Source organism: Salmo trutta, chromosome 15, assembly GCF_901001165.1.
Source record: "Salmo trutta chromosome 15, fSalTru1.1, whole genome shotgun sequence".
Taxonomy (NCBI): domain Eukaryota; kingdom Metazoa; phylum Chordata; class Actinopteri; order Salmoniformes; family Salmonidae; genus Salmo; species Salmo trutta.
Window position 1 is genome coordinate 58,478,058 of NC_042971.1, and position 26,075 is coordinate 58,504,132.

The 26,075-nt window shown below is 43.8% G+C and overlaps 1 protein-coding gene across 20 annotated transcripts in view; it reads right to left on the bottom strand.

The window, feature by feature from the left end:
- LOC115149449 (alpha-adducin) overlaps positions 1-19,517 on the bottom strand; it is a 51,775-nt gene extending 32,258 nt beyond the window's left edge. For 5 of the 20 annotated variants that reach the window (XM_029692320.1, XM_029692324.1, XM_029692322.1 and 2 more), the window contains exon 1: positions 19,373-19,517. The gene's annotated coding sequence lies outside the window, so the exon portion shown is untranslated. The remainder of the gene's footprint in view (positions 1-19,372) is intronic. The other 15 variants (XM_029692316.1, XM_029692331.1, XM_029692329.1 and 12 more) reach the window with 4 other exon arrangements.
- Between the last annotated feature and the right edge of the window lie 6,558 nt (positions 19,518-26,075).

The following is a 26,075-nucleotide window of genomic DNA, read 5'->3' on the forward strand; positions in this document are numbered from 1 at the left end:
TGGTGCCAGTACTGTGGGAAGGGAACATCGCAGACGAAATCTGAATCCTCATACAAGAGAAAACGGCCCAGAACAAGAAGGCTCTAAAAGCAACTGTGGTTGAGTAGTGTCTGCTTATATGCACAGCTTCAACAAACTAAGGACAAAAAGACACTAAATGGTCATTATGCATTGTCCCTGGCATCTGATATAGACAACAAGCAAGCCGACTCCATTATAACCTCTGTGGTCGAGAGTCTTTCAGATGATGCACTTCTTCAAACTAAGGACAAAAACACACAAAATGGGGGTAAACTAGCTTAGAAAACACAGCTGAAACATGAACTAAGTGCTTTCAGTGCTAACAGAGTGACCACCATCACTATCCTTATTCCTGCTGCAGCAGCCAAGCTCAGGAAATAACTGAGGCTTTGTGTAATATGATCTCCCACCGCCTCCAGGCAGTAACAGATACACTGCTGCTGATCCCGGTCCTCTAGACTTTGACATCCATGGGAACACAGAGAGCAAAATGGCTTCATCAACTGTTTTTCATTTTGTCCAAATCTTACTGTACAATAAAATCTGAATACAATAGCTATATCACTTCTTAAATCATAAAAAAAAACAACCACATCCTAATTTTCAAATTTTCTGGAGTTTCTTTTTTCAATTCCACAGTTTAGACTAGCTTCGGATAAATCTCAGGTATACAGCCTTGACCTCGCTTACAGAACCCAAGGAAGCCGCCCATAGAAATATAATTACTATTCTATTAAGTCACTTTATTAAGTCAAGAGACTCAGTCTCCATGACCTGTACATCTAAGGTAAACATGGATTGCGTCCCAAATGGCACCATATTTCCAATAAAGTCAGTGCACTAGGACTCGATTCAAAAGTAGTGCACTATATAGGGAAAAGGGTGCCATTTTGGACGAAGACAGAGACCAAACCTTCCATGGTTTCATTGTGTGAACAGCCATCCAGTCAGGTCAAGCCATCCAGTCAGGTCAAAGGTCAATAGATAGACTACAGAACAGGAGTGCCTTGAGGATAGTGAAACTGGAAACTAGACCGTGAGAGAACAGCACTCAACCAGCATGTAGTCCTAAAAACAGGAAATGAGTTAGAATCTTTTCTACCTCTGGTTCGTTGGCATTTCCTATGGGGGAAATTAATAAGGAAATAACGTTTTTGGGGGAATAAACTGTGAAATTATGGTTGATTGTAAACACAGGCTTTTTCACAAAAAGTTACATTAGCAGATTAAGACTATTTTATAGGACAAAACATAGAAGAGCTCCTAAGCTGTGTTTCCAACAGACTACATTTTCTGCACTTACCCAAAAACACCATTAAATTTACCCATCGTCTTTGGCAAATTAACCATGGTGGAGTATGCCCTCCGTTAATGCCTACAAAAAGACGCCATTACTATTGCCCTCTATAAAATGACATTGTTTCTTACACAAAATGTTACACTAGGAAATAGAACAGGAGATGAAATACACTTCCTGCTTGTAAAGTCCTTCTGAGGTCAACTTGAAACAGCCAAGATGTCCAGTACAAACAGTACTCCCAGATAACACTTCCACTGAGTGTCTGAACTGGTCAAAAGCCAGGCATAATGCTGTGAAACTATTAAAACCTGTTTGGGATGGGGGCATTATTTTCACGGCCGGATAAAAAAACGTACCCGATTTAATCTGGTTACTACTCCTGCCCAGAAACTAGAATATGCATATAATTAGTAGATTTGGATAGAAAACACTCTAAAGTTTCTAAAACTGTTTGAATGAGGTCTGAGTAGAACAGAACTCATATGGCAGGCCAAAACCTGAGAAGATTCCATATAGGAAGTGCCCTGTCTGACAATTTGTTCTCCTTCTAGGGCATCTCTATCAAAAATACAGCATCTCTGCTGTAACGTGACATTTTCTAAGGCTTCCATTGGCTCTCAGAAGGCGCCAGAAAGTGGAATGAGGTCTCCGCAGTCTCTGGGCGAAAAACAGGAGGAGTTTTTGTGAGTGGTCAGGCAGGGAACAATGACACTGGAGTGCGCATGCACGAGACGACTCCATGTTTTTCTTTCAATCTATGAATGAATATAACATTTACATTACATTTACATTTAAGTCATTTAGCAGACGCTCTTATCCAGAGTGACTTACAAATTGGTGCATTCACCTTATGATATCCAGTGGAACAACCACTTTACAATAGTGCATCTAAATCTTTTAGGGGGGGGGTTAGAAGGGTTACTTTATCCTATCCCAGGTATTCCTTAAAGAGGTGGGGTTTCAGGTGTCTCCGGAAGGTGGTGATTGACTCCGCTGTCCTGGCATCGTGAGGGAGCTTGTTCCACCATTGGGGTGCCAGAGCAGCGAACAGTTTGGACTGGGCTGAGCGGGAACCGTGCTTCCTCAGAGGTAGGGAGGGGAGCAGGCCAGAGGTGGATGAACGCAGTGCCCTTGTTTGGGTGTAGGGCCTGATCAGAGCCTGAAGGTATGGAGGTGCCGTTCCCCTCACAGCTCCGTAGGCAAGCACCATGGTCTTGTAGCGGATGCGAGCTTCAACTGGAAGCCAGTGGAGAGAGCGGAGGAGCGGTTGGAATATTATCACTATTTTATGAGAAAAATAGCATAAAAATTGATTTTAAACAGCGTTTGACATGCTTCGAAGTACGGTAATGGAATATTTTGAAATGCACCCGCGCGTCACCCTTCGGATAGTGACCTCAACGCACGAACAAAACGGTGCTATTTCAATATAACTATGTATTATTTCGAACCAAAACAACATTTGTTGTTGAAGTAGAAATCCTGGGAGTGCATTCTGACGAAGAACAGGAAAGGTAATCCAATTTTTCTTATAGTAATTCTGAGTTTAGTGAGCACCAAACTTGGTGGGTGTCAAATTAGCTAGCCTGTGATGGCCGAGCTATCTACTCAGAATATTGCAAAATGTGCTTTCGCCTAAAAACTATTTTAAAATCTGACACCGCGATTGCATAAAGGAGTTCTGTATCTTTATCATGAGTAATTTAGTAAATTCACCGGAAGTTTGCGGTGGGTATGCTAGTTCTGAACATCACATGCTAATGTAAAAAGCTGTTTTTGATATAAATATGAACTTGATTGAACAAAACATGCATGTATTGTATAACATAATGTCCAAGGAGTGTCATCTGATGAAGATCAAAGGTTAGTGCTGCATTTAGCTGTGGTTTTGGTTTTTGTGACATATATGCTTGCTTGGAAAATGGCTGTGTGATTATTTTTGGCAGGGTACTCTCCTGACATAATCTAAATGTTTTGCTTTCGCTGTAAAGCCTTTTTGAAATCGGACAGTGTGGTTAGATTAACGAGAGTCTTGTCTTTCAAATGGTGTAAAATAGTAATATGTTTGAGAAATTTAAGTTATAGCACTTTTAAGGTATTTGTATTTCGCACCACGCTCTACCATTGGATATTGGTGAGGCGTTCCGCTAGCGGAACGTCTGTCCCTAACAGGTTATTAAGAGTCCTACCAGGATTATCAATCTAGAAAAACTCAGTTGTTTTCTTCTGGAGAGAAGAAAAAGCCACTGCTTGCTAGTCTGGTTGGTCATGACTATGAATTCAATTCCCTTCAGATTGCAGCTTCTTGAGAATTTGACATATAGCAGCGGTTTGGGTCTCGCGGTGCGTCTCTTTCAGATGGTTCAGCATTAAACCAATACTACCTTTACTGTTCCTTAACTTCACCTGGCAAAGTGTGCTTTTTCTTCTCATTTAACTTCTCAAAGTAACTTAGTTGCTGTTGCTTACCTTTCTGCCTTTTTCCAACTGTTAACAACGATGACGGAGTGGTATGGAGTTGCTTCCAAAATAATTGATTCATAGACTCCTTTATTTATTTATTTATGTCACCTTTATTTAACCAGGTAGGCCAGTTGAGAACAAGTTCTCATTTACAACTGCGACCTGGCCAAGGTAAAGCAAAGCAGTGCGACAAAAACAACAGAGTTACACATAAACAAACGTACAGTCAATAACACAATATAAAAATCTGTATACAGATTTTGTATACAGTGTGTGCAAATGAAGTAAGGAGGTAAGGCAATAAATAGGCCAATAGTGGCGAAGTAATTACAATTTAGCAATTTACACTGGCGTTGAAGTCAGAAGTTTAAATACACTTATGGTTGGAGTGTTTAAAACTCGTTTTTCAACCACTCCACAAATGTCTTGTTAACAAACTATAGTTTTGGAAAGTCGTTTACGACATCTACTTTGTGCATGACACAAGTCATTTTTCCAACAATTGTTTACAGACAGATTATTTCACTTAATCACAATTCCAGTGGGTCAGAAGTTAACATACACTAAGTTGACTGTGCCTTTAAACAACTTGGAAAATCCCAGAAAATGACTTCATGGCTTTAGAAGCTTCTGATTGACTGAAATGATGTCAATTAGCATATTGGAGGTGTACCTGTGGATGTATTTCAAGGCCTACCTTCAAACTCTGTGCCTCTTTGCATGACATCATGGGAATATCAAAAGAAATCAGCCGAGACTAAGAAAAGTCAGGTTCATCCTTGGGAGCAATTTCCAAACACCTGAAGGTACCGCGTTCATCTGTACAAACAATAGTACGCAAGTATAAACACCATGGGACCACGCAGCTGTCATACCGCTCAGGAAGGAGACGCGTTCTGTCTCCTAGAGAGGAACGTACTTTGGTGCGAAAAGTGCAAATCAATCCCAGAACAACATCAAAAGACCTTGTGAAGATGCTGGAGGAAACAGGTACAAAAGTATCTATATCCACAGTAAAACGAGTCCTATATCGACATAACCTGAAAGGCCGCTCAGCAAGGAAAAAGCCACTGCTGCAAAACCGCCATAAAAAAGCCAGACTACGGTTTGCAACTGCACATGGGGACTTTCTGGAGAAATGTCCTCTGGTCTGATGAAACAAAAATGGAACTGTTTGGCCATAATGTCCATCGTTACGTTTGGAGAAAAAAGGGGGAGGATTGCAAGCCGAAGAACACCATCCCAACCGTGAAGCACGTGGGTGGCAGCATCATGTGGTCTGGGTGCGTCGCTGCAGGAGGGAGTGGTGCACTTCACAAAATAGATGGTATCATGAGGTAGGAAAATTATGTGGATATATTGAAGCAACATCTCAAGACATCAGTCAGGAAGTTAAAGCTTGGTCGCAAATGGGTCTTCCTAATGGACAATGCCCCAAGCATACTTCCAAAGTTGTGGCAAAATGACTTAAGGACAACAAAGTCAATGTATTGGAGTGGCCATCACAAAGCCCTGACCTCAATCCCATAGAGAATTTGTGGGAAGAACTGAAAAGCTTGTGCAAACAAGGAGGCCTACAAACCTGACTCAGTTACACCAGCTCTGTCAGGAGGAATGGGCCAAAATTCACCCAACTTATTATGGGAAGCTTGTGGAAGGCTACTCAAAACATTTGACCCAAGTTAAACAATTTAAAGGCAATGCTACCAAATACTAATTGAGTGCATGTACATTTCTGACCCACTGGGAATGTGATGAAAGAAATAAAAGCTTAAATAAATCATTCTACTATTATTCTGACATTTCACATTCTTAAAATAAAGTGGTGATCCTAACTGACCTAAAACAGGGAATTTTTACTAGGATTAAATGTCAGGAATTGTGAAAAACTGAGTTTAAATGTATTTGATTAAGGTGCATGTAAACTTACGACCTCAACTGTAGGTATTTATAGTTGTCCACATATTCTAAGTCAGAACCGTCCAGAGTAGTGATGCTAGTCGGTCGGGTGCAAGCAGCGATCGGTTGAAGAGCATGCATTTAGTTTTACTTGTATTTAAGAGCAGTTGAAGGCCACGGAAGGAGAGTTGTATGATATTGAAGCTTATTTGGAGGGCCAGGTGTATACAGAAAGGTGTCGTCTGCGTAGAGGTGGATCAAAGAATCACCCGCAGCAAGAGCGACATCACTGATATAAACAGAGAAAAGAGTTGGCCTGAGAATTGAACCCTGTGGCATCCCCATAGAGACTGCCAGGGGTCCGGACAACGGGCCTCCGATTTGACACACTGAACTCTGAGAAGTAGTTAGTGAACCAGGCGAGGCAGTCATTAGAGAAACCACGGCTGTTGAGTCTGCCGATAAGAATGTGGTGATTGACAGAGTCGAAAGCCTTGGCCAGGTCGATGAAGACGGCTGCACAGTATTGTCTTTTATCGATGGCGGTTATGATATTTACGACCTTGAGGGTGGCTGAGGTGCACCCATGACCAGCTCGGAAGCCAGATTGCATAGTGGAGAAGGTACGGTGGGATTCGAAATGGTCGGTGATTGGTTTGTTCACTTGGCTTTCGAAGACTTAAGAAAGGCAGGGCAGGATGGATATAGGTCTGTAACAATTTGGGTCAAGAGTGTCTCCCCCTTTGAAGAGAAAATGACCGCAGCCGCTTTCCAATCTTTAGGAATATCAGATGATACACAAGTGAGGTTGAACAGACTAGTAATAGGGGTTGCAACAACGGTGGCGGATAATTTTAGAAAGAGCGGGACCAGATTGTCTAGCCCAGCTGATATGTAGGGATCCAGATTTTGCAGCTCTTTCCGAAACTCAGCTGTCTGGATTTGGTGAAGGAGAAGGGGGGGGGGGGGGGTTGGGCCAGTTGCTGCTGGGGGTGCAGAGCTGTTGGTTGGGGTTGGGGTAGCCAGGTGGAAAGTGTGGCCAGCTGTAGAGAAATGCTTATAGAAATTCTCGATTATCATGGATTGATCAGTCAGTGATGACCGTGTTTCCTAATCTCAGTGCAGTGGGCAGCTGGGAGGAGGTACTCTTATTCTCCATGGACTTCAGTGTCCCAAAACCTTTTGGAATTCGTGCTGCAGGATGCAAATTTCTGTTTGAAAAAGCTAGCCTTTGCTTTCCTACCTGACTGTGTGTATTGGTTCCTGACCTCGCTGAAAAGTTGCATATCGTGGGGACTATTCGAAGCTAGTGCAGTACACCACAAGGTGTTTTTGTGCTGGTCAAGGGCAGTCAAGTCTGGAGTGAACCAAGGACTATATCTGTTCCTAGTTCTACATTTTTTGAAAGGGGCATGCTTATTTAAGATGGTGAGGAAAGCACTTTTAACCTCAGGGGGCAGCATTTGGAATTTTGGATGAAAAGTGTGCCCAAAGTAAACTGCCTGCTACTCAGGTCCAGAAGCTAGGATATGCATATAATTGGTAGATATGGATAGAAAACACTCTGAAGTTTCCAAAACTGTTAACATATCCTCACAGATGTTAACAGAACTGATATGGCAGGCAAAAACCTGAGGAAAATCCATCCAGGAAGTACTATTATTTTGAAATGGCTGTTTTTCCATTGAAAGCCTATCCACCATACAAAGACTTAGGACCCAGTTCGTGATCTATGGCTTCCACAGCATGTGGCCAGTCTTTAGGCATTGTTTCAGGCTTTTACTCTGAAAAATGAGGGAGAAACACCACTTTCAATGAGAGGACAGTGGAAATTTCCAGACATGAGTCCTGCGCATGACCGGGAGCGTGCCTTTCTTGTTTTTCCTTTTCTATTGATGAAGTTATTGTCCAGTTGAAATATGATCGATTATTTATGACAAAAACAAGCTGAGGATTGATTTTAAACGTTTGACATGTTTCTACGAATTCTTATGGTACTTTTTAGATTTTTTTGTCTGTCTGTTGTGATTACTGAACAAAAACGCACCAACAAAACTGAGGTTTTTGGACATAATCGAACAAAACAAAAATTTCTGTAACATGGAGTCTTCGGAGTGCAACCATATGAAGATCAAAGGTAAGTGATACATTTTATTGCCATTTCTGACTTTTGTTACTCCTCTTCTTGGCTGCTAACTGTTTGTAATGATTTGTCTGCTGGGCGCTGTTCTCAGATAATCGCATGGTTTGCTTTCGCCGTTAAGCCTTTTTGAAATCTGGTTGGATTAACAAGAAGTTCATCTTTAAACCGATGTATAACACTTGTATGCTTCATGAATTTTTATAACGAGTATTTCTGTTTTTGAATTTGGCTCTCTGCAATTTCACTGGATGTTGGCCAAGTGGGACGCTAGAGAGGTTAAAGAGCCACCAGGCATCCTCTACTGACGGGATGAGGTCAATATCCTTCCAGGATACCCGGGCCAGGTCAATTAGAAAGGCCTGCTCGCAGAAATGTTTTAGGCAGCGCTTGACAGTCATAGTGGTGGTCGTTTGACCGCGGACCGCTAACGGACGCAGGCAATGAGGCAGTGATCGCTTAGATCCTGGTTGAAAACAGCAGAGGTGTATTTAGAAAGGCAGCAGGTAGCCTAGTGGGGCGGCAGGTAGCCTTGTGGTTAGAGAGGTGGACTAGTAATCGAAAGGTTGCAAGATCGAAGCCCCGAGCTGACAAGGTAAAAATCTGTCGTCCTGCCCCTGAACAAGGCAGTTAACCCACTGTTCCTAGGCCATCATTGAAAATAATAATTTGTTGTTAACTGACTTTCCTAGTTAAATAAAAAGGTTACATTTTTAAAAATGTAATAAAAATTTAGAACGCAAGTTGGTTAGGATGATATCTATGAGGGTGTCCATGTTTACGGATTTGCGGTTGTACTTGATAGGTCCCTTGATAATTTGTGTGAGATTGAGGGCATCTAGCTAAGGTCGTAGGACGGCCGGGGTGTTAAGCATATCCCAATCCCAACAGTTCGAACTCTGACAATAGATGGGGGGCAATCAATTCAAATATGGTGTCCAGGGCACAGCTGGGAACTGAGGGGAGGGTCTATAACAAGCAGTAACAGTGAGGGACTTATTTCTGGAGAGATGGATCCTTAAAAGTAGAAGCTCGAACTGTTTGGGCTTAGACCTGGATAGTATGACAGAACTCTGCAGGCTCTCTACAGTAGATTACAATTCCGCCCCGTTTAGCAGTTCTGTCTTGACGGAAAATGTTGTAATTGGGGATGGAAATTTCAGAATTTTTGGTGGCCTTCCTAAGCCAGGATTCAGAGACGGCTAGGACATCAGGGTTGGCGGAGAGTGCTAAATCAATGAATAAAGTAAACTTAGGGAGGAGGCTTCTGATGTTAACATGCACGTCGACTCCCATTTCTGAGTGTAAACATTCGATTCCAATAGGAATCAACTCTTAGTTGCTGAAATTCCGAGAACACAAACATCTTTCTTAGTGAGTGAGTGAGTGAGGCACAGTATAGGCAAGTCAGCCCCCAGGCAGACAGTCAGAACCGTGCACTAGGCCTATCTAACCGGCAATCAAAAAGTGTGTCTGGCAAATGGAATGCTGCATCTCACAAATTCTTGGCTTGCAAAGTCTCACAACCTCAGTAAACCAGGGCCTGTCATCAATGACTAGGATAATAAGACGAGTGAGATGCATCACTTAGCCCTCACAGTATCTGTGCACAGGTTCGATTCACGCTGTTCAGTGTGGTAGCCAGGGCACCAAGACAGCGGAGAAGTTGACACTCTTAGTTGTTGAGGAATTGATCCACTATGCTGTTCACTTGATACTTTTTTAATTAATTTTTTTATTTACAAAAACATCATATTTCAGTAAGGGATTTATCTTAATGTTAAGGAGCCCAATTTGGTTAAAATGTTCACACCCCATTACTGATATCAGCTTACTGTTCTGAATGGTACACTACTAGGCCTACTCATATTACGGCCAGTCACCCGAGCAGACAAGGCTGACATTCATAACATTCACCGGATCATTTACTCACACACACCCCGACTTCTGACAGCAAGTGAAGTCAGCAACTTGCTGCACATACTTCACTTAATTCGCCGAGTCGTCTGACTAAAAAGACTGAAGCTGCGTAGCAACAAGCACAAAAACCCTCCCAATTTAAACCCATACTGACACACACACAGTAGGTGTCCTCCATCCACCGGTTACCAATGTAGTAGGAGGTCATCAGCTTACTGTTTTCAATACATTATTAAAAAAATCACTATCAACATTTACGGGATCTAGCACTGTGCAGCTACTGATAAAATCTGATACGATGACAGCATCAGGCCCAGTGCTTTACGTTTCACCACTGGCTGGGTCATCTGCATACAGTACTAACCCCAGCCATCACACAGCTCCTCTCTCCCCACTATTCCATACAGTACTAACCCCAGCCATCACACAGCTCTCCTTTCCCCACTATTACATACAGTACTAACCCCAGCCATCACACAGCTCTCCTTTCCCCACTATTACATACAGTACTAACCCCAGCCATCACACAGCTCCTCTCTCCCCACTATTCCATACAGTACTAACCCCAGCCATCACACAGCTCTCCTTTCCCCACTATTACATACAGTACTAACCCCAGCCATCACACAGCTCTCCTTTCCCCACTATTACATACAGTACTAACCCCAGCCATCACACAGCTCCTCTCTCCCCACTATTACATACAGTACTAACCCCAGCCATCACACAGCTCTCCTTTCCCCACTATTACATACAGTACTAACCCCAGCCATCACACAGCTCTCCTTTCCCCACTATTACATACAGTACTAACCCCAGCCATCACACAGCTCCTCTCTCCCCACTATTACATACAGTACTAACCCCAGCCATCACACAGCTCCCCACTATTACATACAGTACTAACCCCAGCCATCACACAGCTCCTCTCTCTCCACTATTACATACAGTACTAACCCCAGCCATCACACAGCTCCCCACTATTACATACAGTACTAACCCCAGCCATCACACAGCTCTCCACTATTACATACAGTACTAACCCCAGCCATCACACAGCTCTCCACTATTACATACAGTACTAACCCCAGCCATCACACAGCTCCTCTCTCTCCACTATTCCATACAGTACTAACCCCAGCCATCACACAGCTCCTCTCTCTCCACTATTACATACAGTACTAACCCCAGCCATCACACAGCTCCTCTCTCTCCACTATTACATACAGTACTAACCCCAGCCATCACACAGCTCCTCTCTCTCCACTATTCCATACAGTACTAACCCCAGCCATCACACAGCTCCCCACTATTACATACAGTACTAACCCCAGCCATCACACAGCTCCCCACTATTACATACAGTACTAACCCCAGCCATCACACAGCTCCTCTCCCTCCACTATTCCATACAGTACTAACCCCAGCCATCACACAGCTCCCCACTATTCCATACAGTACTAACCCCAGCCATCACACAGCTCCCCACTATTCCATACAGTACTAACCCCAGCCATCACACAGCTCCCCACTATTCCATACAGTACTAACCCCAGCCATCACACAGCTCCCCACTATTCCATACAGTACTAACCCCAGCCATCACACAGCTCCTCTCCCTCCACTATTCCATACAGTACTAACCCCAGCCATCACACAGCTCCTCTCCCTCCACTATTCCATACAGTACTAACCCCAGCCATCACACAGCTCCTCTCTCCCCACTATTACATACAGTACTAACCCCAGCCATCACACAGCTCCCCACTATTACATACAGTACTAACCCCAGCCATCACACAGCTCTCCACTATTCCATACAGTACTAACCCCAGCCATCACACAGCTCCTCTCTCTCCACTATTACATACAGTACTAACCCCAGCCATCACACAGCTCCTCTCTCTCCACTATTCCATACAGTACTAACCCCAGCCATCACACAGCTCCCCACTATTACATACAGTACTAACCCCAGCCATCACACAGCTCCCCACTATTACATACAGTACTAACCCCAGCCATCACACAGCTCCTCTCCCTCCACTATTCCATACAGTACTAACCCCAGCCATCACACAGCTCCCCACTATTCCATACAGTACTAACCCCAGCCATCACACAGCTCCCCACTATTCCATACAGTACTAACCCCAGCCATCACACAGCTCCCCACTATTCCATACAGTACTAACCCCAGCCATCACACAGCTCCCCACTATTCCATACAGTACTAACCCCAGCCATCACACAGCTCCTCTCCCTCCACTATTCCATACAGTACTAACCCCAGCCATCACACAGCTCCTCTCTCCCCACTATTACATACAGTACTAACCCCAGCCATCACACAGCTCCCCACTATTACATACAGTACTAACCCCAGCCATCACACAGCTCTCCACTATTCCATACAGTACTAACCCCAGCCATCACACAGCTCCTCTCCCTCCACTATTACATACAGTACTAACCCCAGCCATCACACAGCTCTCCACTATTACATACAGTACTAACCCCAGCCATCACACAGCTCTCCACTATTACATACAGTACTAACCCCAGCCATCACACAGCTCTCCACTATTACATACAGTACTAACCCCAGCCATCACACAGCTCCTCTCTCTCCACTATTACATACAGTACTAACCCCAGCCATCACACAGCTCCCCACTATTACATACAGTACTAACCCCAGCCATCACACAGCTCTCCACTATTACATACAGTACTAACCCCAGCCATCACACAGCTCTCCACTATTACATACAGTACTAACCCCAGCCATCACACAGCTCCTCTCTCTCCACTATTACATACAGTACTAACCCCAGCCATCACACAGCTCCTCTCTCCCCACTATTACATTCAGTACTAACCCCAGCCATCACACAGCTCTCCACTATTCCATACAATACTAACCCCAGCCATCACACAGCTCCTCTCTCTCCACTATTACATACAGTACTAACCCCAGCCATCACACAGCTCCTCTCTCCCCACTATTACATACAGTACTAACCCCAGCCATCACACAGCTCCTCTCTCTCCACTATTACATACAGTACTAACCCCAGCCATCACACAGCTCTCCACTATTACATACAGTACTAACCCCAGCCATCACACAGCTCTCCTTTCCCCACTATTACTCAACAACTGGTGCACAGCTGAAGTGTGCAGGGGTGTAGCATTGACTGTGGTCACTATGGAAACAGACCACATTACCATGGAAACTAGGATAGCCTTTTAAACCATTATGTAATAGTAGAGCAGCCCATCACAATACACCAGGTCTACTCCATATGTTATTAACACCTTCCACACTTATCGTGAACTGGGAGTTGAAATCTATTTCATCATTGGGACTAGTAGTAGTAGTAGTAGTAGTAGTAGTAGTAGTAGTGGTAGTGGTAGTAGTAGTGGTGGTAGTAGTGGTAGTAGTGGTAGTAGTGGTAGTAGTAGTAGTAGTAGTAGTAGTAGTAGTGGTAGTAGTAGTGGTAGTAGTAGTGGTAGTAGTAGTAGTAGTAGTAGTAGTAGTAGTGTACCACAGGTTGCCATATCAACGTTTAAGTCCAAATAGGCCATATGTTCTACTTCTAACTAATCAATTTGTTACAAATGCATTCTCATGGACGCAACAGCACCATTTGGAACCTGAGAACCTTCTGATGGAATCAAAGGAATGATTCAATCTGGGCCACATTCCAACATGAAATCCCTGGGGGAAACTAGCCAAAAGACATTAGTATTGATTACAGTAAAACAGTTCTGGAGATATTCTGCAACAGTCCAGATGCGGTCCATAACTTATTCCATTCTCCAAGGCTCAGGCCTGCATCCTGCCATGTGGCAATGATTATAGCATAGAAAGAGACACATAGAGAAGGGGAGATAGAGATAAGGGGAAACAGAAAGAGAGAACACCAGGAGAGATCGATGGTAGTTTTCAGCTCTCCAGCTCTACAGATGGGCTTGGTAACAGGGAGGGCTGTTTCCAGCTCTAGGATGGTCTTGGTAACAGGGAGGGCTGTTTCCAGCTCTAGGATGGGCTTGGTAACAGGGAGGGCTGTTTCCAGCTCTACAGATGGGCTTGGTAACAGGGGAGGCTGTTTCCAGCTCTAGGATGGGCTTGGTAACAGGGAGGGCTGTTTCCAGCTCTACAGATGGGCTTGGTAACAGGGAGGGCTGTTTCCAGCTCTACAGATGGGCTTGGTAACAGGGAGGGCTGTTTCCAGCTCTAGGATGGTCTTGGTAACAGGGAGGGCTGTTTCCAGCTCTAGGATGGGCTTGGTAACAGGGAGGGCTGTTTCCAGCTCTACAGATGGGCTTGGTAACAGGGAGGGCTGTTTCCAGCTCTAGGATGGGCTTGGTAACAGGGAGGGCTGTTTCCAGCTCTACAGATGGGCTTGGTAACAGGGAGGGCTGTTTCCAGCTCTACAGATGGGCTTGGTAACAGGGAGGGCTGTTTCCAGCTCTACAGATGGGCTTGGTAACAGGGAAGGCTGTTTCCAGCTCTAGGATGGGCTTGGTAACAGGGAGGGCTGTTTCCAGCTCTACAGATGGGCTTGGTAACAGGGAGGGCTGTTTCCAGCTCTACAGATGGGCTTGGTAACAGGGAGGGTTGTTTCCAGCTCTAGGATGGGCTTGGTAACAGGGAGGGCTGTTTCCAGCTCTACAGATGGGCTTGGTAACAGGGAGGGCTGTTTCCAGCTCTAGGATGGGCTTGGTAACAGGGAGGGCTGTTTCCAGCTCTACAGATGGGCTTGGTAACAGGGAGGGTTGTTTCCAGCTCTACAGATGGGCTTGGTAACAGGGGAGGTTGTTTCCAGCTCTACAGATGGGCTTGGTAACAGGGGAGGTTGTTTCCAGCTCTACAGATGGGCTTGGTAACAGGGAGGGTTGTTTCCAGCTCTAGGATGGGCTTGGTAACAGGGAGGGCTGTTTCCAGCTCTACAGATGGGCTTGGTAACAGGGAGGGCTGTTTCCAGCTCTACAGATGGGCTTGGTAACAGGGAGGGCTGTTTCCAGCTCTAGGATGGGCTTGGTAACAGGGAGGGCTGTTTCCAGCTCTACAGATGGGCTTGGTAACAGGGAGGGCTGTTTCCAGCTCTAGGATGGGCTTGGTAACAGGGAGGGCTGTTTCCAGCTCTACAGATGGGCTTGGTAACAGGGAGGGCTGTTTCCAGCTCTACAGATGGGCTTGGTAACAGGGAGGGCTGTTTCCAGCTCTACAGATGGGCTTGGTAACAGGGAGGGTTGTTTCCAGCTCTAGGATGGGCTTGGTAACAGGGAGGGCTGTTTCCAGCTCTACAGATGGGCTTGGTAACAGGGAGGGCTGTTTCCAGCTCTAGGATGGGCTTGGTAACAGGGATGGTTGTTTCCAGCTCTACAGATGGGCTTGGTAACAGGGAGGGCTGTTTCCAGCTCTACAGATGGGCTTGGTAACAGGGAGGGCTCTTTCCAGCTCTACAGATGGGCTTGGTAACAGGGAGGGCTGTTTCCAGCTCTAGGATGGGCTTGGTAACAGGGAGGGGAGGGGTCCATTACAATGAGATGAACGTATGTGTTGTTGACTTTAGATCTCCAGTAATAATAGAGAACTTAACGAAACAGCAAAGTATTTCAGTTAGCATTTCAGCTCATTTCAGCTAACTCATTCATGTTATGTACACCCACTGGGACATAGTTGGCATGGCTGACTACGCATATATTTAATATTGCTACGCTGCGTTCAATCAGAACAGGAAGTTCTGTTGAAAAGGCCTTTTCATCAATTCTAGTTCATATCCTAGGTCAGAAAAAGAGACAAAACAAGGATAAAGACTACTTGAGTTAGCTCCAAAAATATGCCAGTCAAGTCATATTTAGTGAATGGATTTTGCCATGAGAAGAAACAGATACTTGGTTTCACCCCCTCCCCTCCCCCCTCTTGAGTGTGTGCCACCCTCTCACATCATGGGAAGTGCACTTAGGCATTCAGCCTAAGTCAGTCTCATTTTAACTCTGCAGTGAATGCCTGTCAAAGCTGGAATCTATAATACTCCTTCCATGGGATGTAGGAAAGCACTGCTGCCTGTGCCTCAGACAACTAACTACTACTATTGTATCTGGACTGCGGACAGAAGAATGCATTAGAGATACTCTTGTTGCTCTATTAAATGTAATGTTATGAGCAGTATTCCTGTGTTTGATTCTGTGTGAATATGGCAAAATCTAGTAAGCTGAAAGCATCCAATAATGCACAAAATTGAACTGCACATTACCGCAAACATCTTGCTTGCTTTTTGACTTCTTAGAAACCTCGTAACAAGTTTTGATTGAATACGACTCCAAGTGACGTTATTTAACCAGAATTCATGAAAAATGACATATTTCTAATCCACTGTGCCCTGATAATACAACTCTGATATAAAACACCATTTCTCAGGGGCTTGAAATCAACTCTTAGGACTAGTTAGACGCCATTTCATGTCATTGGAGTTAGAAGTCCACATACCAACATTGATTTGTTTTGGACAGATGATAATGCTTAGATGAACCCCCATCAGTCTGCCATTACGCGCCCTCAGTCTGCCATTACGCGCCCTCAGTCTGCCATTACGCGCCCTCAGTCTGCCATTACGCGCCCTCAGTCTGCCATAAAGCGCCCTCAGTCTGCCATAAAGCGCCCTCAGTCTGCCATAAAGCGCCCTCAGTCTGCCATAAAGCGCCCTCAGTCTGCCATAAAGCGCCCTCAGTCTGCCATAAAGCGCCCTCAGTCTGCCATAAAGCGCCCTCAGTCTGCCATAAAGCGCCCTCAGTCTGCCATAAAGCGTCCTCAGTCTGGTCTGAACCAATATGTTCAACAGGTGGATTGTCCTTGACCTGGGCCTTGGGGTTTACATGACTGTTAGCTGGAAGAGGACGAGCAACATTTCTCCTAATTCATTACCTTGCGTTTCCACTGGAAAAATCTGTCATTTTTAAATGGAAAGAGGCGAGGTGAGGAGTCTATGATCGTTTTGCGACGTGATTTGTTAGTACAAAGTAGTATCTAGTGACAACATACTGTTTGAGTGCTTCACCATAGAAGGAGAAAGGAACTTAAAAATCTTGTCCTTTCCAACTTCGCTTGATTCAGATTGGCCCAGTAGTGTGAAAAGGGTACTAGGGTCTTGAAACAGGACTTGATGCTGGCTGCTACAGCACGAGAGTAGTGCCTGGATTACACAGATGGCAGTGTTATCATTATGCAAGACTGAGGTGCGTCCCAAATGGCACCCTATTCACAATGTACTAGTGCACTACTTTGGAACAGGGATCATAGGTGCAGTGATTATGTAAGGAATGGGTTGCCATTTGGGATACAGCCTCAGCAGGAGGTGACTGTTTAGCGGCTGTGAATATGGCCCCAAATCATCGTCATAATAATGTATTCCTGAAATGTAATCCATAGAGGTCCTTTGAGGGACAGAAGGATATTTTACATTTGCACACAAAAGGATTATTGAGAAATAATGAACTGAAGTCACACTGGATAAGAGTGTTTTCTAAATGATGAAATGTTAATGCAGGCTAAATGTTGTGACTCTTGGGCCTTACTAAGGCCTCCTCATAACTACGGTCGTAGTAACGTCTAAAGCTGACACGGTTGGCATGGAAATGTTGTTTTCTGAGGCAGAGTGTTGTGTTGAGGGGACAGGGGTTTGGGAGGGTGGGTCCTCAAGGCTTTTCCTGGGTGTGGGAGATCACTGTCTCACAACAGTACTGAGAAGACACCCTGCTTAGGGAGTTTGAGGAGATTAGTTTGAGCAAGGTGAGGCACAGAACTTCTCATTTTGACCACATTATTAATGCAAGATGATTTGTAGATCAGCGATTCTGCGCAGCCTGAATGCAATGTAGACCCGCACACTGTCTTACATAGCTCTAGTATCATCTGCGATACCCTGAGCCTACGTATGTGCCAGTGACAACTATAGAAAAAACTAGGCAAAGCAGTGGTCTAGTGACAAAGCTCCAGGACATTAGTGCCACTGGGCTGGATCGTGATGTTTTCCTGGTAACATTGTCAATATTAACCTAGGTAGTCAAATCAATTTTTACAACTTCCTCAGAAAACATTGTTTCTTATGTCTAACACAATATACACTCTATGCAGTGCACTGACAAATCTGGCATGTTACACACCCGAAACAGTGCCAAACACTTACACTCTGAGAAAGGAAGGAAAGAGAGTGAGGATTTTTTATTTTTTTAAATGAGGAACACATTTTCATCATCTGCACTGGGGTCAAGGGTGTGGGTGGGTCTAGTAGGCCTAAAACTAACACAGACCTCAAAAACGTGTTAGTGTGTGTGGTACTGCTAGCTTCACACCAATGGGTGTTCCTCTCATTCCACCAGAATAACGAAATCCAGGGAGTTACCCCTCCACAGTTATCTCTACAGGGCTTCTAGCCTAGTCCCGCTCTGCTAATCCTCACAGAGGGAAAGAGAGAGGGGAGGGGGAGGGGAATTAGGTTACAGCCCACTGACTGACTGGGAAATGTACAGTATCTACAGCTAGTAGACTAGAGAAGCAACATCTTAATGGAATCTGCTCTGCTCTCCAATGTTGTCCTAAAAATCAACATATATGACAGCCAGAGATTATTACACACTGTAGCAAAACGCTTTCCGGCAGACAATGAAAACATGTGTTTCTTCCACAGCCATCAATGTTCATCCTCTGAATGACCCTTAACGCTCTTATCAAGGCTTTCACTGAGTGGACATGGGATGATATACACAATGTACAGAGAAGGACTAGGAATTCATCAAGCTATTTTTCATAGAGTTTCCTTATCGTTTGGCTTGTTGAAGATGTGTTCTGGACTGGCATCATTAGGAAAGAGAGTATTCCAACAGTCTCTTGGAAGATCGCTCAAATAGACAATGAAATGGTGGGATGTTCAAATGAAATACTTCATTATTTTTACTAGAGTACACAAGGAAAACTACAAGCATGAAGTTATACATGGTTGAGTAAGGCCTACAATAGCAACACACACTAGTATACACTAGTGACTGGCTATTATCTGAGACTATTTCTTCATTTCCTGTCCCATTCAGGCCTACAGTACGCAAAGTAAGCTACCAGTCACTAGAGGGACAAACAAACACATGTCCTAATAACATTGCATAATAGATAATACTGCACCCTATATTGTTATGATAGATACATAACAGTAAACATGCACTAATTCAACCTAAACTCAGCTTCCTATCTTGCAGGCTGTGCAAAATACACAAAACAACAGCCTACTAAAATGTGGCCTTGGAGCCTCACTTCTGCGTTTGAAGGAGACTGGTGGGTGGGGGGACCAAGTAATACATGGTGTTTTTGTTGTTTTTACTAACCTTCGAAGGCCAACAAAACGATGTACTGTATGATACTAGTGCTACAGTTGAATAAAACATGAGATCATATGTCGCACACGCTGCTCTGCAGAGTCCACTGGCGACGCGCAGTCAATAATGGAAACATTATACGTTTCTACATATTGTACAAAGAGAAACGACATTACCGTTTAAATAATTTACATGATATCGCGCTGGCCGGATCTTACTACTACGAAACAACATTATCCGTTTTAACTTACCCTCGTTTAGTTGAAATATGATTGAAAAGACAGCACCTTCTCGTAGAAAGCGAGCGGACTATTTTCAGTATTTTTATTCGCTACCCTGCTGCTTTGAAAGAGGTCTGCTTGTAGTTCCTGCGACGCTCCGCCCAACAACGCCCTCTCACTTGGGTGCGGCAAAGCGGTGAATGCTGGTGCGCACCATTGGTTGTGCTCAAAATCCATTGCGGCACATGAAAGCAACGACGAACCTGGTTGGAGGTTGTTCTGAGAGAGTACGATTAGACTAACCCGGGATAAACCGGGCTATGGCCCGTCACATCACCGGGCAAAAGTGGTGAGGGAGGAGAGCTGGCTCTAATCGAGCATCACCGGGCCATAATGTCAACAAAATAGTATGATGAATCGTTTAGAAACATAAACTATTAATTTTAAAATAGCCTAGGGCCTAAGCCTATGTACAATTTTCAAAGTAGTTTTCCTTAAGAAGATTCTGATTCTGATTCTGAAGGCAGGTAAAGTGATACATGCATTTTGAGCAAACATTTTTGCACGTGAAAACACTGAATCCTTACTAATAACTCCACGTGCTTAACATATGTCACTTGTTTTCAGCCGACTTCAACGTCTGCTTTGATGGGGGCACCCGGGAGGCAACCCGGTTTCAAAACGAATGCGATCAGCGCTAACCCGGTTAAACCGGGGCATGCACGGGGTATTAATCGAATTCCATCACTTATAGGAACGTATGGAGCCCATGATGAAACCAAACAATTTGTTTTTTAGAGTCATCCCCAGTCGTGGAAAAATAACCCAATTGTCATATCTGAGTAAAAGTAAAGATACCTTAATAGAAAATTACTCAAGTAAAAGTCACCCAGTAAAATATTACTTGAGTAAAAGTCTAAAAGTATTTGGTTTTAAATATACCTAAGTATCAAAATTAAATTAAATTGCAAAAATATTTATTTATTTGATTTATTTATTTGTATTCATTTAACCTTCATTTAACTAGGCAAGTCAGTTAAGAACAAATTATTATTTTCAATGACGGCCTAGGAACAGTGGGTTAACTGTCTTGATCAGGGGCAGAACGACAGAAAGGCAAAAGGCCTCCTGCGGGGACAGGGCCTGGAATAAAAAAAACACACAAAAAAACAATATAAATATAGGACAAGAGAGACAACACAACACTACATAAAGAGAGAACTAAGACAACAACATAGCAAGGCAGCAACACATGACAACATAGCATGGTAGCAACACAACATAACAACAACATGGTAGCAACACAAAACATGGTGCAAACATTATTGGGCACAGACAACAGCACAAAGGACAAGAAGGTAGAGACAACATTACATCACACAAAGCAGCCACAACTGTCAGTAAAAGTGTCCATGATTGAGTCTTGAATGAAGAGGTTGAGATAAAACTGTCCAGTTTGAGTATTTTTTGCAGCTCGTTCCAGTCGCTAGCTGCAGCGAACTGAAAAGAGGAGCGACCCAGGAATGTGTGTGCTTTAGGGACCTTTAACAGAATGTGACTGGCAGAACGGGTGTTGTATGTGGAGGATGAGGGCTGCTGTAGATATCTCAGATAGGAGGGAGTGAGGCCTAAGAGGGTTTTATAAATAAGCATCAACCAGTGGGTCTTGCGACAGGTATACAGAGATGACCAGTTTACAGAGGAGTATAGAGTGCAGTGATGTGTCCTATAAGGAGCATTGATGGCAAATCTGATGGCCGAATGGTAAAGAACATCTAGCCACTCAAGAGCACCCTTACCTGCCGATCTATAAATGATGTCTCCGCAATCTGGCATGGGTAGGATGGTCATCTGCATCAGGGTTAGTTTGGCAGCTGGGGTGAAAGAGGAGCGATCACGATAGAGGAAACCAAGTCTAGATTTAACTTTAGCCTGCAGCTTTGATATGTGCTGAGAGAAGGACAGTGTACTGTCTAACCATACTCCCGAGTACTTGTATGAGGTGACTACTTCAAGCTCTAAACCCTCAGAGGTAGTAAAAACACCTGTGGGAAGAGGGGCATTCTTCTTACCCAACCACATGGCCTTTGTTTTGGAGGTGTTCATTATAAGGTTAAGGGTAAAGAAAGCTTGTCGGACACTAAGACAGCTTTGTTGTAGAGCATTTAACACAAAATACGGGGAGGGGCCAGCTGAGTATAAGACTGTATCATCTGCATATAAATGGATGAGATAGCTTCCTACTGTCTGAGCTATGTTGTTGATTCAAATTGAAAAGAGCGTGGGGCCTAGGATCGAGCCTTGGGGTACTCCCTTGGTGACAGGCAGTGGCTGAGACAGCAGATTTTCTGACTTTATACACTGCACTCTTTGAGAGAGGTAGTTAGCAAACCAGTCCAAAGACCCCTCAGAGACACCAATACTCCTTAGCCACAAGAATGGAATGTTCTACCGTATCAAAAGCTTTGGCCAAGTCAATAAAAATAGCAGCACAATATTGCTTAGAATCAAGGGCAATGGTGACATCTTTCAGGACCTTTAAGGTTGCAGTGACACATCCATAACCTGAGCGGAAACCAGATTGCATACCCGAATACTATAGACATCAAGAAAGCCAGTCAGTTGATTATTGACAAGTTTTTCCAACACCTTTGATAAACAGGGCAAAATAGAAATAGGCCTATAACAATTAGGATCAGCTTGATCTCCAATAAATAAAGGATGAACCGTGGCTGCCTTCCAAGCAATGGGAACCTCCCCAGAAAGGAGAGACAGGTTAAAATGGTTGGAGATAGGCTTGGCGATGATAGGGGCAGCAACCTTAAAGAAGAAAGGGTCTAAACCATCTGACCCAGATGTTTTTTGGGGGTCAAGTTTAAGGAGCTCCTTTAGCACCTCGGACTCAGTGACTGCCTGCAGGGAGAAACTTTGTAGCGGGGCAGGGGAAAAAGAGGGAGACGCATCGAGGATAGTCGCATTAGAAGGGGTGGGAGATGAGGAAATGTTGGACGGGCATGGAGGCATGGCTGAGTCAAATAGGAATCCTGACTTAATGAAGTGGTGGTTAAAGAGCTCAGCCATGTGCTTCTTGTCAGTAACAACCACATCATCAACATTAAGGGACATGGGCAGCTGTGAGGAGGAGGGTTTATTCTCCTGGTCTTTAACTGTTTTCCAGAACATCTTGGGGTTAGACCCACAGAGAGAGAACTGCTCCTTAAAGTAACTAACATTGGCCTTCTGGATAGCCTGAGTGCATTTATTTCTCATTTGCCTGAATGAGAGCCAGTCAGCCTGAGTATGTGTGTGCTGAGCCTTCTCCAAATGCAATTCTTGAGGTGGACTAACCCTGCAAGATCACTGTCGAAAAAGGGGCTGAACCTGTTTTTAATTCTCATTTTCTTTATGGGGGAGTGTTTGTTAACAATACCACTGAAAATATATTTTTAAAAGGTCCAAGCGTCTTTGACAGAGGGATCAAGCTGATTCTATACCATTTTACAGAGGCCAGTTCATAAAGGAAGGCTTTCTCATTAAAGTTTTTTAGCAAGCGTCTATGACAACTCAAGACAGGTCGTTTCACTGAGCAGCCATTATGAACACAGGCTGTAAAACAGTGATCACTAAGGTCATTACAGAAAACACCAAACTGATACCTATCAGGATTATTTGTGAGGATAACATCAAGGAGAGTAGCATTTTCTGGGTGTTTGGAGTCATACCTTGTGGGATTGGTAATAATCTGAGAATGATTTAGGGAGTCCCATTGCTTTAGGACTTTGTCAGGTGGTTCAAGCATGTCCCAGTTTAGGTCACCTAGCAGGACAAATTCAGACTTAATGTAAGGGGCCAGGAGAGAGCTTAGGGCAGGTAGGGTACAGGTCGGTGCTGATGGAGGACGATAGCACCCAGCAACAGTCAACAAAGAGCTATTTGAAAGTGTAATACTTAAAACCAGCAAATCAAATTGTTTGGGGACAGACTTGGTTGAGACAACCGATCTGTCTTGTCGAAAAAGGTTATAACAAGAAAGGTTAACATCAGTATTCAAAACACTCTTCCTTAACCACGTCTCAGTAACGACCAACACATCTGGATTGGAGCTGTGAACCCACACTTTCAGTTGATCCATTTAAGTAATAAGCTTCTAGTGTTAACGTGCTGAAAACCCAGGCTTTTACGAGAGCAGAAATCAGTGAAGCAGATATCAGAGCACAAGACAGAATTCGGTCTAGCAACAGTAGATGGGCCAGGGTGTACATGCACATTTCCAGATATAATCAGCAGTAATACAATCAGGGCACGGCAGAGGACTGGGAGAGTTCTGCAGTAATGATTTATGAAATTTGACTGTGCATCAGATTGCAAAAAGATCATATTGTACAGCAATTTCATCAGGTAACATGAATACAAAGCCGGCGAGAGGTGGTTAGAATAGGATGGGAGGCCAAAAGTCCGTGTAACCAATAGAGAGTCAGAGTCCTGAGTGTGGGAACAAACATAGTCTGTCCCACGGTTGGGTAAAGAAAGTTCGTAGTCAACAAAGCATGCAGGAGTCATGAGGCAAATAGCAAAATAGCAAAATGCACACAAAGAAAATAAAATATATAACGAGTTGGGGCTAGCCATTGTAAGTTCAGAGTCACTTGCCCCAACAGTCCGTGTGTGCTGTAGGCGAGCAAAAGCTTGGGAGAGAGGGGTGAGTGTGGTGGGGGTACCTGTACCAGACAGGGGGAGACAGACCAGGGCAGACGGTGAACAGATCACCAGGTGGAATCCAAGCAGCAGTGCAGCAGGCAACGGGAGTAGGTGTCACACCCACTTGGGAGAAGCTTTTATTTCTGGAGGCAGATTTCTTGCAGAAAATGCCAGTGAATGGTCTTTGAACAGCAGGAGGGGGCTTCAGACGATGCTTCAAAGACTCCTGCCACTTGTTGGACCCAAAGACATCGACACATTTTACTTCACACCTTAATGCTAATTGAATTTGTATCTGGTCTGTTCTTCTAATCCTGGGAGCCTTAACTCAGCATTCAGTCCCAATAAAATAAAATATATCATTGTAATGTACTTTATTTAAAAAAAAAATCTAAAGTATTCTTGGCTTTCAAAACAGCATCAGAACAAACACTATTCACTCAGTTCCAGGTTGGATGGTGTCCTCGGGTCTCTACTGTTTGCTTGCCCAGAGCACCCTCCGTATAGCTTGGAAAAAGAAAACCTTGGAAGCAGTAATCTCTCCTGTTAATGTTGATCAAAATGAGGTTGTAGGTTTGGAGTTTTGATCTGGAGCGAAGGCCATGTTGTGGAGGGTAGCATCCTGCATATGTACCTGCCGGAAAATCCAAGTTTATCTAACTCCAAATCTATCCTTTCGTAAAAAAACATGTTGAAACATGTGAGAGCACACATGCAGCTGTGTCTCTCTCTCTGTATGATCAGGAATACATATACTTAAGTATAAAAAAATTAAGTAAATGTATAAATAATTAAGCAAACCAGGCTGCACCATTTTCTTGTTTTTTAAAATTTACGGATAGCCAGGGGCACACTTCAACACATTTCTTTAATTATTTATTATTCTTATCTCTTACTTTTTGGGGGGGATTTTCTTAAAACTGCATTGTTGGTTAAGGGCTCGTAAGTAAGCATGTCACTATAAGGTCTACACCTGTTGTATTCGGCGCATGTGACAAATACAATTTGATTTGATTTGAAACATCATTTACAAATGAAGTATTTGTGTTTAGTGAGTCCGCCAGATCAGAGGATAGATGTTGTGGTGGCAGCAGCTGCAGAGAAGTACTTGGGTGTACATGATTTTACTGCAGAAGAGTTACAGGATGTTTTGTACCATAGTGTCCCGTCCTCCCAAGCTGTTGGCCTGATGCAGGATCAGATAGGGCCAATGTAGTGGAATAGTTTTTTTATTTATTTTTTTATTACTTTTTGAACCTTTATTTAACTAGGCAAGTCAGTTAAGAACAAATTCTTATTTACAATGATGGCCTACTGGGGAACAGTGGGTTAACTGTCTTGTTCAGGGGCAAAAGGGCAGATTTTTACCTTGTCATCTCAGGGATTCGATCCAGCAACCTTTCGGTTACTGGCCTTACCGCCCCAATAGTGATGAGGTTTTTTAATGGGTGTAGGGTTAGTTGGTAGGGTAATATTTTCTGCACAAAGTGTTATGAATTCATACTCCAGAATAGTAGGCTGATACACAGCCAATACAGTAGGAGGCAGCATGCACCTATACCATTTGTTTGCAGACTGACACAATACCAAAGAAGAAGAAGTAGGGACGTCCCAAGGATCCCTGATAGCATGGCCCATTCGGAAATGTCGTCATTTCAGTATGCGTCTGCGCACAACATCGAAACACTTCCACCGTGGAACGTCCATTCGCTTTTATCCAGAAGGAAAAATCATCGTATTTTCAGATTTAGGTAAGCATCAAAAGCTCCTTGAATAGCTATTTACAAAGTTTCTAGAGATATCAAATGTATGGCATTATTGTAGGCGAACGTTACTCTTAAAGTTGAGGAATGTACGTAGCTAGCTTTGTGGCTAGCTTGCTAGCGTTAGCACGATAAACATGTTTATTGCCAATTTATTGATCATATTAGGAGGATAATGAATGTTTAGGACTTTTAGCAGCCCTCATTGATGTGCAGCTAAGCAGTCTGCCGTGTAGTAGGTTAAGGGGACAAAATTAAACTTTGGTTTTGGT